This window comes from Megachile rotundata, chromosome 12 (assembly GCF_050947335.1).
Source record: "Megachile rotundata isolate GNS110a chromosome 12, iyMegRotu1, whole genome shotgun sequence".
NCBI lineage: Eukaryota > Metazoa > Arthropoda > Insecta > Hymenoptera > Megachilidae > Megachile > Megachile rotundata.
In genome coordinates this window covers 8,651,501-8,669,365 of record NC_134994.1, presented here as the reverse complement: position 1 = coordinate 8,669,365, position 17,865 = coordinate 8,651,501, and the positions used below count along the sequence as shown (strand labels likewise).

At 33.9% G+C, this 17,865-nt stretch overlaps 2 protein-coding genes across 2 annotated transcripts in view; one reads left to right on the top strand and one right to left on the bottom strand.

Moving 5' to 3' along the window:
• The window catches only part of UQCR-Q (Ubiquinol-cytochrome c reductase ubiquinone-binding protein), a 169,613-nt gene that overhangs the window by 19,117 nt on the left and 132,631 nt on the right, over nt 1–17,865 (bottom strand). The window lies entirely within an intron of this gene.
• The window catches only part of Fim (plastin-2 fimbrin), a 45,328-nt gene that overhangs the window by 1,151 nt on the left and 26,312 nt on the right, over nt 1–17,865 (top strand). The window lies entirely within an intron of this gene.

The window sequence follows — 17,865 nt, the reverse complement described above, 5'->3', positions numbered from 1 at the left end:
GATTCGCGCCAATGTTCGAAATATTAATTATCTGCTGATTTAATGTTGATTGCTTTTTATTCAAATTTTGGTTGGCTATTTATTCAAATTTCGACACTTATGGAGTGTACAGGTTCGAGTTGGGCTTATGACTTGTAGGAATATGTCACGTTTGACAGTGAGTTTTGAATTGAATTTGAATTGCCGCCATTTTTGCAGTTCGGACGTTAGCGCGGTTTTTTTCAAATTGAGGGTTGATGCAGTTATTTATTAATATAGCAAAAATACAGTTTATTTTAATTTGTTACATAGTCAAATATGGACGGGGAAATTGTTAAGATCATTTTACTAGATTCATGTCGCAATTCAAGGGGTTATAGTAATAGTACGTCGCAATGACAATACGTAGTAATAACAATGTGTGATACTGCAGTGTATGATAATGTAACTAGTGACAGTAATGGTACTGAAAGGGCAAATAGGAGTGGCGATATAACGAGAGCCTACTTTCCAATCGAAATAAAATTATTCGTACAAATTTGAGTTTAAAAACTGAATGTTAGTATCTTGAATATGTATTTAATTGCAGTAATAACGTGTCATACAACACACGTCCCTTTCTACTTCCCCATTTAACACGTAAAGGCACACAATATTTCGTCACAGCGTTTTTCTCATGATTGCTTCGTTGGTTCTCGGCTATTCACTTTCCTAACGGAATCGAATTTCTCAGGACATTAATTTCTCCCGATAAGTGTCTAAAATTCCTGAATACCGTTACGCCCGTTCCAGACTTTCGAGTCTCTCGACTCGATACCACGCGTCGTTGCACGACACGTGCTCTCGTCCTTTGAATAAACCTACATACTCGATCTATGTAATCACTTTTTATCACTGCTATTGCTTCGTAGATAGCTTCTTTCACGAGAGGCAATGGTTATGCATGGTTTCGTGATCCCGCACAGGGCTTCGGCGGCGTCTCGTTGCCAACTCGTTATATTCCATGTTTCCACCACTTCGCTTTTCACGGTTGATTAACTGAGCGTGTACTCTCGTTTCTCGTGTTGCCTTCTTTTTCTCTCGCCTTCGTATCGGTTGCCACGTATTAATTTGTTACGTATTCAGTTTCGAAATATTCTCTTATGCACCGCGATGCATCGTATCGAGTTTAATAGTTACTGCGTGTAATTATCGGTTATTTAGTTAACTTTAGCCAGGTAGTAAACTGATATCGAATCAGCGAAAGTAGGGTAAAACTGGTTACTCTTGTTTCGCGATAATACATTACTATTGATTAATTAGCACTTGGCGCTTATTCCAAGATGCGATCAACCACTTAACTTCGTATCAACAGCACTTAATTTCTTTTTGTAAACGAAGTGTTACAATATTATTCTTAATATGGAACACATTATTATTAATATTGTACATTAATATCTTATTGTAATACGACTGAAAAATGTGTCATAAATGTATTCAGTGTATAATTTGAACCTTTCAAGGATATTAAAGCGCAATAACAGTTTGGATGTTAAATATTAGGTGAGGAGGGTTTAAAGCGTTCTCCACCCCGGCGTTATCGATCAGTATGCTCGATTGGTGAGTGAGTCAGTCATTCGTTTGGCCTCTTCTTGGTCGATTTATTCGTTTCTGTCGTGGCTCGAGGCAACGCCGTTTAAGCCGGCACAGCACAGGATACAATTATAAGCATCCATGCGAACGGTGCTTAGGAGATGAGAATCCCCTCGGAAACAATGACCTTGCTCAAGTACAAGGGAGATGGCGAAATTGCTCCCTTCCGCCGGCATTGTCGAGAAAGTCTTCAATTATCTTATTGATCGAGTTACCGGTGCGAACGCAACCCCTTCCGACATCCTGCTGCTGCAGCTACGTTGCAAAAGTGCACGCATAAATACGCGACGTGGAGCACGCGGAGGGGACCACCCCTGAGCGACACACTCCGTGTGGGTCTCGATGTGATAGATCAGGGATGAACATGGGGGCAACTGCGTGATATTTGAAAATTTAAATAAACGCTTACCAAATGCAATATTTTCACCCTAAGCCTTTCTGTACTGTGCGCGGTTAAATGAATAATAAATCACGCTGCGGTGTTGACTATTCTACTACTTTGTTAATTTTTTTCTATTTTACTGTGTTATTATATTGCAGTATTATTTTACTATTTTAATGTGTTATTATATTGCAGTATTATTTTACTATTTTATTATATTATTATGGTATACTACTATAGTATAATATTTCAAAGTATTAGTGTTTTATAGTGCTGAATTATTTCACTGTTCGACTATCGTACAATTTATATTAATATTCTAATATTTGATTATTTACTGTTATTTACTATTATTTTAGTGCACTTCTATATTACAGTGCGACCACACTACTGACCTATTATTTCACTATCATGCAATTATATTTAAATAAGTGAATTTTTATATTTCTATATGATTAGTACATCAATTCTACCATTTCTTGACAAGCATACATTTACACATTTGGTGTGTGAATGTTTCTTCTTCAATGACGTATATATACGTTCTTGGTATATCTATGTCTCAGTATTCATTTTTCGCTGACGTATATGTACGCACTTGGTAGATCTGTATCTTACTGTTCATTTTTCAATGACGTATATATACGTTCTTGATATATCTGTACCTCAGGGTACATTTTTCAATGACGTATATATACGTCCTTGGTATATCTGTACCTCAGGATACATTTTTCACTGACGCATATATACGTCCTTTATATATCTATATTTTAGGGTTCATTTTTCAATGACGTATATATACGTTCTTAGTATGTTTGTATCTGAAGATTCATTTTTCGAGGACGTACATATACGTTCTTCATATATTTATAATTTAGGGTTCATTTTTCAATGATGTATATATACGTTCTTAGTATGTTTTGTACCTGAAGATTCATTTTTCGAGGACGTATATGTACGTTCTTAGTATGTTTTGCATCTGAAGATTCATTTTTCGAGGACGTGTATATACGTCCTTAATATATCTGTATCTTATGGTTCATTTTTCAATAAAGGTATATATATGTTGTTAGTATGTCTGTATCTGAAAATTCATTTTTTGATGACGTATATATACGCTCCTAGTATATGTACACCGCTCAAGATCAATAATTTAGATAAAGAAAGCAGGAAACGATTTCAGATCTGAATAGTCGATTATACTGCTATTTGAAAATAAGATCTTGTTGCTTGCTCGTATTATTAGCAGTCTGGGGGTCTAATTCGATTCATCTTTATCGAATAAACGGACAGTTGTAATAGGTTCTCCCCTTCGTTTCCTTCGCTACTGCGGATTTACTTAGCGCTAGTAAAAGTCGTTAGCGAAAGCAATCGAGGTGGGATTCGTATTTGCACTCGGAGAAGGGTGCTCGAAAGGGAGTCGTAGCAGTCCTCGTGGGTCTAAAGTAGTCTCACAGCGATTAAAGAACTTTGTAAGCTGCTTTTTTTCGTTCTCGTGCTTTAATCGGTGCTTCGTGAGTCAGATGGTATCTGTTTCATTCTTTAACCCCTCGGTGACTCGGACTCATCGTTGCTGCATTTATAGGTCTTAATGTACTATGTATGTACTGGGTCATATGTGGACATCTATACTTTATGGTCATCGTTTCAAATCATTTCATATTATATATTTCAACAGTTTATTTTATACATTTTAACAGATCATGAACATTATTTGAAAGTACCTGATGTTATATTTTAACAGAACATGATCATGGTCATTATCTAAAAATATTTGTTGTTATACATACATTTTAACAAAATATGATCATGATCATTATTTAAAAAAATGTTTCTTGTATTATATAAAATATCAATACTTTAGAATAATTAAAAAAATTGAAAACATCTATGAATTTTCATAACACATATCATCTCATAATGTACATTACATGTACATACTACTTTGAACATGAAACTGAGTCATGACAAATCTTTTCATTTGATAATTTTACTTTTGATAAACATTAACAATTTGTATGAAGTATGACTCTTTTATTATGTGATCTTTCATCTTCATGTAAAGTGGTTCAATTAAAATAAACATTAATAATATGCAAAAAATAGGTTCGAGGAGGAAGAGAAAGAGGAATTAACTAGAAAAATTTGTCGAGTCCAGGTAAAAATTCGACCCGGTGCGTAATAGGCGGAATTCCAGTCACAGATCAGATAACAACATCCGGAGGGACGATTTCGAACAGTCGAAAGCGTCGATTCGTTTCGTTCGACGAAAACGCGGACCCAAGCGTGTTATCGGCTTTAAAAACTGGGCACAGCGGCTTTTTTAGCGCATCTAAATCACCCCTCGAGTATGTAAATATGTATTTCGCGATGGTGCTCCCGTCGGTGTGGATTACGCCCCGCTGCACAAGGGGTTGAGAGTCACCCCGTCAGAAACAATGTCGGGAAAGTGTGTTCTGAAAGGGCGATGCGCTGCATAACGGCAGATACATTTTTTTTCGCGATTTTTTTCTCCCTCGAGGCGATTAAAAATCCCGGAAATCTTTTTCTTGCGTTTTTATTAGTGTCTCTCTGTAAGTTGTGCCAAATATTTTCATTCTTCTCGAATATGGAACGAACTGTCCAGTCTGTTTTATGTACAAATATTCGGCTGGAGTTATGAGCTATTTTTAGAAATTTGACGAAGAAAGATGTCGGATAAATATTGACAGAGTAAATATTAAGTGTTAAGTTTCAACTTCTTTAATGTGTAATCGTCAAATCTTTGGATCATTTTATTTTTTATTTGCCTGTTATGTTTATTAATTGTGTATACAGAGTTTATTTTCTGTTATTAATTAACAAATAGAATATTCAACAACTCTACATAATTCTTCTTTTATATTTTGTATGTGAAATTAATTTATGAAGAATAAATTAAAACTACCACCAGAAAAATGCAGTCACTGCAGATTAAAGTAAATTTAATTAATTTTTTGCTACTGTGAAAATCCTTGATCCATTTCCCTTTCTTATAGCGTTACCTTTTGTAAGATTACCCTTTAGCAGAAACTCTATTGATAAATCCGTAAATAAAAGAGCACGTGCTCACAAACTCACAACCCCCCGAAGCGTCCTTAAAACGTCGTTGCACGTGTTCTTTTCTTATTCATAGATCGTACTGTTGGTCCTTTAGAGAAGGGCAAAAATAGACCATCGAGAATGGACTCCGGAGAACCGAGTGTTTAGACTCGCGTTTGCCTTTACCATTTCACTCGCAGCGGGGTAGAGGTACACGTGGCTGCGAAACAATCGAAGGGGTTACGTTTTCAAACAGTTTTGGAGTGTAATTCTTTCCAGGAAGCAAAGAAACATACTATTTTTAATTTTATGGCAACACTTGAGTGTTTTATGACATTTCATTGTGGAAGAATCGTAAAACGTTCTTTTACATTTTTAGGGTACTTTGATGATGTCGTGTGTAATAAAAGAGTCAAATTTCAAATTATTTTTCTTTTTTGTGTAAGGATAATGTAAGAAGAAGTTATAGTTGCATCAAATTACTGTAGATTCTTTAGTTGATATTAAACATTTTCCTTATAATATCGTTTTGCACATGTGACGCACATAGTGGTTGAAATGTGACAAATCTGAGTTACATTTTCGCTATGATTGAATTTTAAGTTTAATTCTCACTCATTTACCAAAGATTGTAATATTTAGAATATCTCAACATTTGAACATTCTCTGTCTGTCCAACATTACAACAATAATTAATTCTCTGTTTGACGCAATTATCCACAAAATTGTAAGTTAGAGGGTTAATATATTGAAATACTATAACATCCCATTCCTCACTCAGGTACATAAGTGTACAGACCAAACCGTAGCAGATACGGCTTTTTGTCAGAGAATCAAACTTTCTCAAAATGGGTCAAAATCCCTAGAAAAATTGTTAGAAGTGGCCAATGGGGTCGTAGAGCCCCTTAGCGAAAGGGAGTCTAAATACTGTAAGGTCCCAACCGACCACTCACGCCTATATACGTATAGACCAAACCGTAGCAGATACGACTTTTTGTCAGAGAATCAAACTTTCTCAAAATGGGTCGAAACTCCTAGAAAAATTGTTAGAAGTGGCTAATAGATGCGTAGAGCCCCTCAACGAAAGGGAGTCTAAATACTGTAAGATCCCATCCAACCACTCATGCCTACACTCGTACAGACCAAACCGTAGCAGATACGACTTTTTGTCAGAGAATCAAACTTTCTCAAAATGGGTCAAAACCCCTAAAAAAATTGTGAGAAGCACCAAAAAATGGCTAATGAAGTATTTAGAGGGTAAAGTCCCCCATGGAGCTAAATCGAATCTTCACCTTTAATCGAAAGATGACCAAAAAATATTTTGCTTCGTACAATAAATAAAAATAACGTTCTTCAGTTGTAAGAAGTACACATACGTTTCCTCCGAATAATAAATAAAAATGTAGACATTCTTCAGATCTCAGAGATTAAGTAATGCATGTGAAGTAGCAGCTTAATATCGCGATTGAATTAAATGCTTCTCTGTAACATTAACCGGCATAAAATTGGACAGTCATTAACGAACCTGTTTAGAATTCTTAATGAGTTCGTTTAACTCGGTTCCGTGACTCCGAGTTGCAGAATTTGTTATGATATTTCATGGATCGGGCGTTTCTTGTGCACCGTGAGATTGTACCTTCGGACCAAACGGTTTCACAGTTCTGCGAGCATGAAATTAATGCAGAAACCCGCTCGGATGTTCACATAGCAAGCGTTTTACACTGTATCAAGTATATACATTATCGACAGAACTGTTTAATTTCGCGCATCGTGACTTTTCATTCGATTCATGGACGTTTTATCTTGGTTCACGACGAATCGACTGATGTTAATTAAATCGGTTATCGTTCTCTTAATAAATTTGATAAAATGTCACTTTTTGATGTGTCCACGTAATTGTCCCTTGAACTATTCGTTTCTTCGTTGATATCTAAATCTGAATTCACTTTTTGTAAAAAAAAAAAGTGTAACTCTAAACGCTTTTATGATATTTGTTTTTCAAGAATGAAACTGTTGTATGTTTCAGTATTTTATTTTTGCTGTATAGAATTTTTGAATTTTTTGAGTAAATAAGTATTGGGGTATGGTGTGAAAAGAATGAAAAATTTGAAAAATATTTTAAATTCAGGAATGAGGTGTTTTGGGTTGAAACAGTTAAGATATCTCAGAAATTATTGATTTCTCTGAAATTGTGCTGAGATATCTTTTATGTGGAATGTTCAGAAGAATTGATTTATGTAAAAAAAAATTTCATTTTTGTTAAAATAGAAAAAATACACTTTCAAGTTTAATTATAAGCAATATCTGGTTGGCCATCTTCTTAGTTATAAATTAATGATTTTTTTATAAAAATATATAGTTTGTAAATCCTCCACCTTTCAGTATAGAATTTCGTATTTTATGAAACAACTTTGGTTACGACTATAATTAATTAAACCATAATTGCAGCACTAAACGCGATACATTATCTAACCAAAAAATAAAAATGAAATAGTTGCCCGAGTAACCTTCGCTTAATCGCGCGAATTAAAACGAAACACCCGAGATAATTAAAGTCAGAAGTTATATCACTCCGAGCGAATTAATTTCGTCAAAGTCAAGAATGTCACGAAGTCCTGAATTAGCTGGAATCCGCTATGGAGATTAGAATTGTTTAGCAACGTATCTCGACACCGTTCATGATAAAACGTTCTGTTACCTTTCGTAACAGAATCGCGAACAATTAATTTCCAGCTGGTTGTACTCGAAATTCCTTTTTCTGGTGTAATCGTGTGGGACACGGGTTCTCGTAAAAGCTCGTTCACAGGCCAACAATGCGTTCAACTCGAATCGCGTTGCTCAACGCTGTTGTTATAACGGCGTGCCGCGATTATTATGCAATTGCACGTTGCTGGAATAATAAATGGACTATGATCGACCGCTGAAAAATATGATTGTTGCGAAATGAGTTCTCCTAGGTCGACTGTGTTGTGTATTATGTGCCATTTTCCGGCCATGATTGTATGAATTTTTTAGTTTTTACGGCGGGTATTGTGAGGTACGCTGGGTCTGTTAACTGGTCAAAATGGCAGGTTTCATATTATTCGTGCATATTTAAGTTACAAAGGTCTCATTCATTGTTCATTTAGTTTTTGCGTTATTAAAGTTTCATTTGCAGTTCCTGCAATTTTTTAGGTTATGAAAGTCTCGGTTGCGGTTCATTCAATTTTTTATATTACAAAAGTCTCGGTTAGAGTTCATTCAATTTTTTATATTATGAAAGTCTCAGTTAGAGTTCATGCAGTTTTTTTATTTTACAAAAGTCTCATTCTCTGCTCATTTATTTTTTTGTAATATAAAAGTCTCATTTGCTGTGCTTGCAATTTTTTATATTAGAAATGTCTCATTTACAGTTCATTCAATTTTTTATATTGTGGAATGTTTATTATATTTTGCTGAGAAAATGGCTGTATATGTTAGTTGATGCTCCACTTATTAACTTTATCGATTTATCTTCAATCTAAAATTAAGTGTGCTATGGTGGTTTTATTTTACAGGTAAAGAAATTAATTCCGTTACTTGTTGTCTAATATACAAGCATTAAGTTATATTATACTGTTATAGTACTGTAGTATATTATAGCGTTACAGTACTATATCAAATTATATTATAGCATTATAATTTTGTATTAAACTATACTATGTGCTAAATTGATCTCTAATGTATTGCAGGTACATTTTATATTAAGTTAGTTCGACTTTAAATAAATAAAATCATATTACTAAACATTTAATAATTAAAACTCATATTAGTTCATTGTACATCAAGATTAATATTAAGATCAATCTCTAATAAAGAATGAGCAGTAGCACTTTTTTTCTTTATTAAACCAGTGCAGTTTCAAATAAATGAAATTTGTAAAATGTACACACTTGAAGAAATGAAAAATTGCGAAATGAATCATTCAGATGGCTCGCGCTGTTAAGATTTTTTACGCGACAAGCCAATTTCTCGCGTGATACTTTATCAAAAGAATAACATGCATTGCCCGAAATTTCTCTGAAATATCATGTTTGCATTGTAGAATGAACGTGCTGGCTATCTTAATGCGATATACCTGTATACAACTTTTGCGCAGATTTAGGTGCAATGTCATGAAGTGAATTATCTAAAAACACAGGAAAAAGCAATTTGTTTTAGAAGATTGTACGAGAGAAAGCTTTTTAAATATATCGTAATGATCTTTGAATTTGGTTTTCAATTTTTTAGTTTTGATATTATCTTTGTTATTGAGTTATTATTTTTTGGTTCATTGTTATTTAGATATTATTATTCTTTAAATGATTGCGATGAAATTGATATATTTATGTATTTTTTAACTCATCGTGATGTAATTTATATTTCGTTATTTTTTAACTCATTATGATGTAATTTGTTTAAGTAATTATTATTTTTTTAACTCATCGTAATCTTCTTCACAATTTTTCTTATTATAGCTTCATATTATTTTTACCAATTATTAAAGTGTTATTTTATATTTGTTCATTGTTATCCATAAATAAGGTCCATAAGTAAAGTACACGTAATTTTCATTGATTAAATATATTTATCTTTACTAATTTCTTATTTAAAGTGAATGACTGGGTTCAATTGAAATAACGTTTCAAATATTTGAAGTATATGACGCATAAAACTCTTATAAGCGTCTTAAACTTATAGACATAGTCGTCCTTGAAAACCGGCTGTTAATTGTTAACGACACACACACTCTTCGATCAATACTAACTTATTGTTACCTCGAGAGTCCGATGAAAAATAAATTCCTGTATCGATCAATTGAATTTAAAAGACTACCAAAAGTACTGCGTTGAGAATCGCTGTGGTTTTATCACCTCGTCCATGAGAAGCACCGGAAATGGTGCGAATGGGTGTTGAACCCTGGGTGAAAAGCGCGTCAAGTTCGACAGTGAATCATCCGGAACAGTATGTTAAAAAACCTTGAAATTTCTATTGAAACACGAGTGACACCATAAAAGTAGGATAAAACATTTTTCTACAAAAAAGACTTCGAATACAATTATTTCCTTTTAACTAAAACTTAACTTTTTTAACTAAATACATAACGTTCCAGAAATACGTGTACAGATGTCAACCTATGATTTGGCGCGTGATCCAAAGCTCCCCATATTTTTGATAAACCGAATCCGCGTAATTACGCCAATGTTTTAATATGTTCTACGAATATTTAATTATGATTCGGTTCGTTCATAACTGTTTGAATGAAAATATGTACCCTTTAAAAATGTTCATATTTTGAAAATTTCTTTTGTAATAATTCAATTGTTTTACCCGGACAACCTTGCCTCCTTTTAGTATTAATTGCATTTCCGCAAACTAGCTTATTTAGTCGGGAGAACCTTGAAAAGTCCTGGAACAAGGCGCACATACAGATGTCAACCCACGAGTTGGCGCGTGGACCCAAAGTAAAAGAAGCCCACCGTGAACACTTCCAGTTACATTTCGGCAAATAAGAATAATAATGACAATAACTGCTGAACGCATTCGCGCTATCTCACTCTCGAGACGTTTGCTGTCATTGTTTTTGGCCTAATTGTGCGACCGCTCGAGATATACCGAAAATACGGTGTGGTTGTCCATTTTCTATTCTGACCAATTGGAGCCGTAGCTCTTCTAAACAGCTGGGTCATCGCGCCAACTCGTGGGTTGGCATCGGTACATTCTTCTACTAAAAAATACAAAAATTGAAATTTCCTATTGTTCAACTAAAATGAGCCTGTACACAATGTTCCCGAAACACAATGTTCCTCAAAATACATTATGCGTCAGTAAAGTCTATATGTACTCGAATATCTCAGCAGCTGGGTCATCTTATTATTCATAAACGCATTATTCTCCAGTCAAACAAAGATCCAAAGAACTTTTGAAAACACTAGTCAGCGTTGGATCTCGATTGCGGCTCGATCGCAAATAGAGAACAACGAACGTTCGTTAACGGTTCCAGTTTATCAATAAAACGACAACAACGAACGAGCCGCGGCTATCGATCATTGTTAATAGAAACAGCGTTCTCGATCGAGTCTCTAAGCGCGTTGTGAAGATCCCAACGAAATAGCCGGATGAAAAATCGTAATAACGATCCGCCCTCCCTGGGAGACTCGAGCGATATTTATTTTCACGTCATAAAGAGCATATTCATGAAACTTCTGATGAATGTTACGACCGAGTTTTTCCGCCGCTATACGCAGAAACAGCGGGAACGTTGTTCGCTAGGGAATTTATGGCGAATGCATGAACGAGACAAATCCCTGTACTTCTATTTAAATAGCGCAACGTTAAGTTTAATGGGCTACCGGGCGATGATTAACAAGAAACGGAATTAAAGTAGCTGGAGGACGATTGTAACTTTGATGTTTTATGTGTTTTTATTATGTTTAGTGGTTAGAGGGAAATAAATAGTTGGAATGATGGAAATTCAGGATGGTTTGAGTTAGGGGGATTTGAAGCTTAATGGGATGTAAGTTTGAAGTGTTTGATAATTGAGAGGGTGGGGTTTGGAATGCTTCAGATTTGTAGTGTTTTAGAATTGGAATATTTGAAGTTTGGGACACTTCAGATTTAAGGGGTTTCAAGTGCAGGATGCTTTTAATTCGGTGCATTTCAAATTTGGGGTATTTTACCTTTGGAGTATATCAAATTTAGGACATTTGAAGTTTGAGACGTTCCAAATTTGGGGCACTTGAAGTTTGCGACGTCCCAAATATGGGACACTTGAAGTTTGGGACATTTGAAGTTTGGGACGTTCCAAATTTGGGACATTTGAAGTTTGAGACGTTTCAAATTTGGGACATTTGAAGTTTGGGACGTTTCAAATTTAGGACATTTGAAGCTTGGAACGTCCCAAATATGGGACATTTCAAGCTCATCATGTCTCATACTCGGAATATCTCAAGTTTGGCACATTTCATCTTTGGAATACTTCAAATTTGGAACATTAGAAGTTTGGGACGTTTCAAACTTGAAAAATTTCAGATTTGGAATATATCAAGTTTGGAATCTAGCATCCTATACTTCTAATCTGGGACGTTTCACCTTCGGAATATTTCAAATTTGAATCGTTTCGCCATCAGAATGTTTCCAGTTTGCAATGTATGATATCTGGATCATATCAAACTTGAAGTGTTTCAAGCTCAAAATACATTAAATTCAGAATGTTGCTGATTTGATGTTCCTCAGCACATGGTGGACCCATACTAGGTCCACGAATCACATACACCACATGTTTCAGATTAAACCTTAGACTATAATTTTTCAAAACAACACTTGTAGAATGAGAATATCATCATTTTGATACATGTCCATATTCCTGTAGCTTAGAAATAATTACATGTGATTAGTTGAATGTGCTGACCACATCAAAATACTTCAAATTCAGAATATTGTTTATTTGATATTCTCTAGTATATGATGAACCTATTCCTATATTCATGAAGTACATAGACTATATTTTTTAAGTTAAACCTTAGACTATAATCTTAAAGAACAGCACTTGTAAAGGATATCTATATCTTAATACATTCAGACAGCATCAAAGTGCTTCAAGTTTAAAGTATTGTTGATTTTATGTTCTCCAGCATATGATAAACCTATTCCTATATTCATGAAGTACATAGACTACACTTGTTAGGTTCAACCTTAGACTATAATCTTAAAAAAACAGTATTTCTATGAGGAGTATCTACACTTGATACATTCAGACAGCATCAAAGTGCTTCAAGTTCAGAATATTGTTGATTAGATTTTCTCCAGCATATAATGAACCTATTCCTAGATTCATGAAGTACATAGACTACATTTGTTAGGTTCAACCTTAGACTATAATCTTAGAAAAACAGTATTTCTATGAGGAGTATCTGCACTTGATACATTCAGATAGCATCAAAGTGTTTCAAGTTCAGAATATTGTTGATTAGATGTTCTCCAGCATATGGTGAACCTATTCCTATATTCATGAAGTACATAGATTACATTTTTCAGATTAAACCTTAGACTATAATCTTAAAAAAACAGCATTTCTATGAGGAGTATCTACACTTGATACATTCAGACAGCATCAAAGTGCTTCAAGTTCAGAATATTGTTGATTAGATGTTCTCCAGCATATGATGAACCTACTCTTAGGTTCATGAAGTACATAGACTACATTTTTCAGATTAAACCTTAGACTATAATCTTAAAGAACAGCACTTCTATAAAGAGTATTTATACCTTGACATATTCAGACATCAACAAAGTACTTCAAGTTCAAAATGTCGTTGATTTGATGTTCCTCTTAGGTTCACATATACCCCATTTCTGAAATTAAACCCCAAAACATGACTTTCAAAAACACATGTAGAACGAACATAATCAGTTCGAAACATTTCATGTTCCAAGAGTGTAGAAACAATTACGTGTGATTAATTCGATGCCCAGACAGCATCAAAATGCCTTTTCCAGACTCGATTCTCACATAAATACAGTCGGGTATACACGCGTGTTTCCTATGGCGTTGTGTATACACGCGTCCTTTGCCGGTTCGGTTCCCACGCTTAGCTCCTTATTACGCCTGTATTTATAATTAATTCTTCCTTCATCAGAGGTTTTCAGGCCTCTTCGAGTGCCGCGATAAGACCCTGACGAAACGAACTTCCCTTGAAGAGGATCTTGGGATCGAAAAGTCGGCCGCGTTATTTGTTCGTTTCATTGCAATGAAATGCTGCGTGATTAATCGAATGATGATTTACATGTTCGTGTGAGTAATGCTTCAATTATGATGAATGTAATTATGCGTGTTTTTTGTTCCTTTGTTCGAACGAATTGTGTAGAGTGGCTTGGAAGGAAATGATTTTGATGGAAAATTTCTTTTGAAGGTTTTTAATTGTTTTCTTGGGAAGAGGTTTGTTAGTGTTAGAGGCTTATTGATGTTTTTTGCTATTCTAATTTACTTTTTTAGTAAATCAGATTTTTTAGTTATATTTATTTACAATTTTTTAGTTATATTTATTTACAATTTTTTAGTCATATTTATTTACAATTTCTACTGATATTTATCTGTATTTTTTTATTTATGTTTAGTTACACTTTTTACTTATATTATTTATGTTCACTTACATTTTTTCATTTATTTTTACTCACATTTTTTACTTAAGTTTACTTATATTTTTTTACTTATATTTCCTTATATTTTTGACTTATGTTTGCTTATATATTTTTACTTATGTCCACTTACATTTTTTACTTATTTTTACTTGTATATTTAACTAATATGTTCTTACATTTTTTACTTATATTAACTTACATTTTTGACTTATGTATACTTATATTTTTTACTTGTGTTTAATTACATTTTTTATTTAATTTCATTTATATTTTTACTTACATTTTCATACAATTTTTTACTAACAGTTTTTCAGATTTCTTACATTTATTTCTTTTCTTATTTTACTTTTTTTAATGAACATAATAGGGATTGCAACGGTAAAGTCAATTTGTTCTACAATCTTTTCGATCAGATCTGTTCATAGTTATTTGTATTCGACCAGAAGTATCACGAAACTTGTGAGTGAATTATTTTCGACATTTAAAAAATTGGTGGGAAAAAATGTGATGAGAAGAACCATGCGGTGTATTCTTCGACTCGAATACCAAGAATATCGTTTTGCATGGTAGCTCTGGAGAATACCAAATGCTAACATTCGCAGGAAATATGTACAGGGTGATTCCCGTGAAGTGATCCGATCTTTTAAATCCACAAATCAAAACCAAAACCAAACCGAACTAAAAATAGAACAAAACCTTATACAAAATTGAATTTAAAAACTAAATTTCGTAAAATTATTCAGAAAGCACAAACTTTGAACATGTGACTTAAAACTCAAGTTCTCTAATTAGTGACACAAAATTGAATTTAAAAAATAAATTTCATAAAAATATTCAGAAAGTACGAACTTCGAATATGTGATACAAAACTCAAGTTCCTTAATTAGTGACACAAAAATGAATTTAAAAAATAAATTTCGTAAAAATATTCAGAAAGTACAAACTTTGAATACGTGACTTAAAACTCAAGTTCCTTAATTAGTGACACAAAATTGAATTTAAAAAATAAATTTCGTAAAAATATTCAGAAAGTACAAACTTTGAACATGTGACTTAAAACTCAAGTTCCTTAATTAGTGACAAAAAAATGAATTTTAAAAATAAATCTTGTAAAAATATTTAGAAAATACAAACTTTAAATATGTGACTTAAAACTCAAGTTCCCTAATTAGTGACACAAAATTGAATTTAAAAAATAAATTTCATAAAAATATTCAGAAAGTACGAACTTCGAATATGTGACACAAAACTCCATTTTCCTAATTAGTGACACAAGAATGAATTTAAAAAATAAATGTTTTTTAAATATTTAGAAAGCACAAACTTTGAATATGTGACGTAAACTCGACTCCTGTAATTAGTCACGTGTTATTAGTTATCAAGTGTTCAAAGCGACTGTAACTATGTAAGATAACGATGACTAATTAAAAAAAAAAGGAAGATACTTTGAACTGTCGTCAAGTCATTAATTTACATAATAAGATATTATTCTTGAAAGCAAATATTTCTTGAATGAGTAACTTTCTGGTAATCGTAAAAACAGCTTGAAGAAACATCAATGGTTTATTGCAGAATGTCTACTGTATAAATTTTAATTCATATTTCAGATATATCATTCAACTTCTTCAGGAATGAGTTTTTAAATTTTTGGTAGAAAAATAAGTACTGTGCTCTTATAATTCAGTGAACAACTTAATGAATTATTTCTGAAAGCAATAATAATATACGAGAAAATGAAAATATATCTATCTTCTCACTTAGGTTAATAAAATACACACAATAGTTTTTGCAAACTAAAAGAAATAAACGTCCACACATGTACACATGCGTAACTGTCCTTGAAGAGACATATCCTAAAAAAGATTCACACACTCAGAAAGCCTTCACACACACAGAACACCAAACACTACAAAAAGAAATAAAATACAAAATTTCAAACTTGTTTTTCCCAAAAACCCTAAATATTTAAAATGTTCGATTATTTCGATCTCCCAAGACGAGAAGCAGCTCCGTATTTTGTTGAAAATGCATCTTGAAGAAAAATATATCTCAGAAAAAAACAACATATAATATGCGAACGTGTAATACGTACATACGCGATGTTCACGTGGGACGAAAATATCTTCCACTGAAAATATGCTTGTCTGGAATGTCCGCAAAACCGTTAATCCTTTCAGGCCGCGTACGGTTCTCGATGTAAATTCCAAGGTGGCGGAGCTTTGCTTTTAATTAATACGAGAATCGCCGAACAATGGTGCAAAAAATGACTTTCTTGTTGGCACTCGAGTGTGTTGGTTCAGCTGCTTCGGAGAGGCCGCGGAATGGATATCTATCTGAGGCGGTCTATATCCTGGGAACTTCCTCGTTCTAGCTCCTCATCCGGTGGTTTTACCATTTCCCAGTGATAATTATCCGAGCTGCCGATGTCGTAATTGCAGAAAAGATGCTCAATCGCAATTTTCTTTGATGGGAAATTAATTGCTCCATCAGACGGGTTTTTAGGATATTTGTTTTTTATAGTTGGAGACTTGAGGATTAGAAGATGTTGAGATTTGGAGGTGTGGGGATTTGGAGATTTAGGGATTTGAGGATATGGGAATTTGGGGATGTAAGAATTTTGGGACGATGGAGATTTCGGAGTGCAGAAATTTGGGAGCGTGGAAATTTGGGGGCATAGGAATTTGGGGATGTAGAAATTTTGGGGCGATGGAGATTTCGGAGTGCAGAAATTTGGGAGCGTGGAAATTTGGGGGCATAGGAATTTGGGGATGTAGAAATTTTAGGGCGATGGAGATTTGGGAGTGCAGAAATTTGGGAGCGTGGAAATTTGGAGGTATAGGAATTTGGGGATGTAGGAATTTTGGGGCTATAGAGATTTGGGAGGGTGGAAATTTGGGGGCATAGGAATTTGGGGATGTAGGAATTTTGGGGCTATAGAGATTTCGGAGTGCAGAAATTTGGGAGCGTGGAAATTTGGGGGTATAGGAATTTGGGGATGAAGAAATTTTAGGGCGATGGAGATTTCGTAGTGCAGAAATTTGGGAGCGTGGAAATTTGGGGGCATAGGAATTTGGGGATGTAGGAATTTTGGGGCGATGGAGATTTCGGAGTGCAGAAATTTGGGAGCGTGGAAATTTGAAGGCATAGGAATTTGGGAATGTAGGAATTTTAGGGCTATAGAGATTTGAGAGTGCAGAAATTTGGAATCACAGAAATTTTGATGCATAGAAGTTTGGGGGTGTATAAATTTGGGTCTGTAAGGATTTGGGAGTGCACGAATTTCGAGATACAGGGTCTTAGGAGATTTGAAGATATGGAAATTTGAAAGTATAGGGATTTGAAAATAATAGGACTTGTGCGTATACGAATTTGGGTATGTGCTTAGTGAAATATCAGTTTATGAATTAACAAATTTGGACTTGCAGAAATTTGAGAATTTTAGCATTTGTGTTAGTCTATATTTTACGTTTGGCAAGCCTCTATCCCTTTTATTTATATGCAGTTCGTGTACCACCGAAGAGGAAGCTACGTTGCTCACTTTTTATTTCATTCTAATAAAGTCCACGCTACTGTTCACATCTCGTCTTTATATTCCACCTTAATCCTAACAATTTGAAAAATCTAAAATCATATTATCTTAACCAACCGCAAATAAGAATATTATAAAACATACA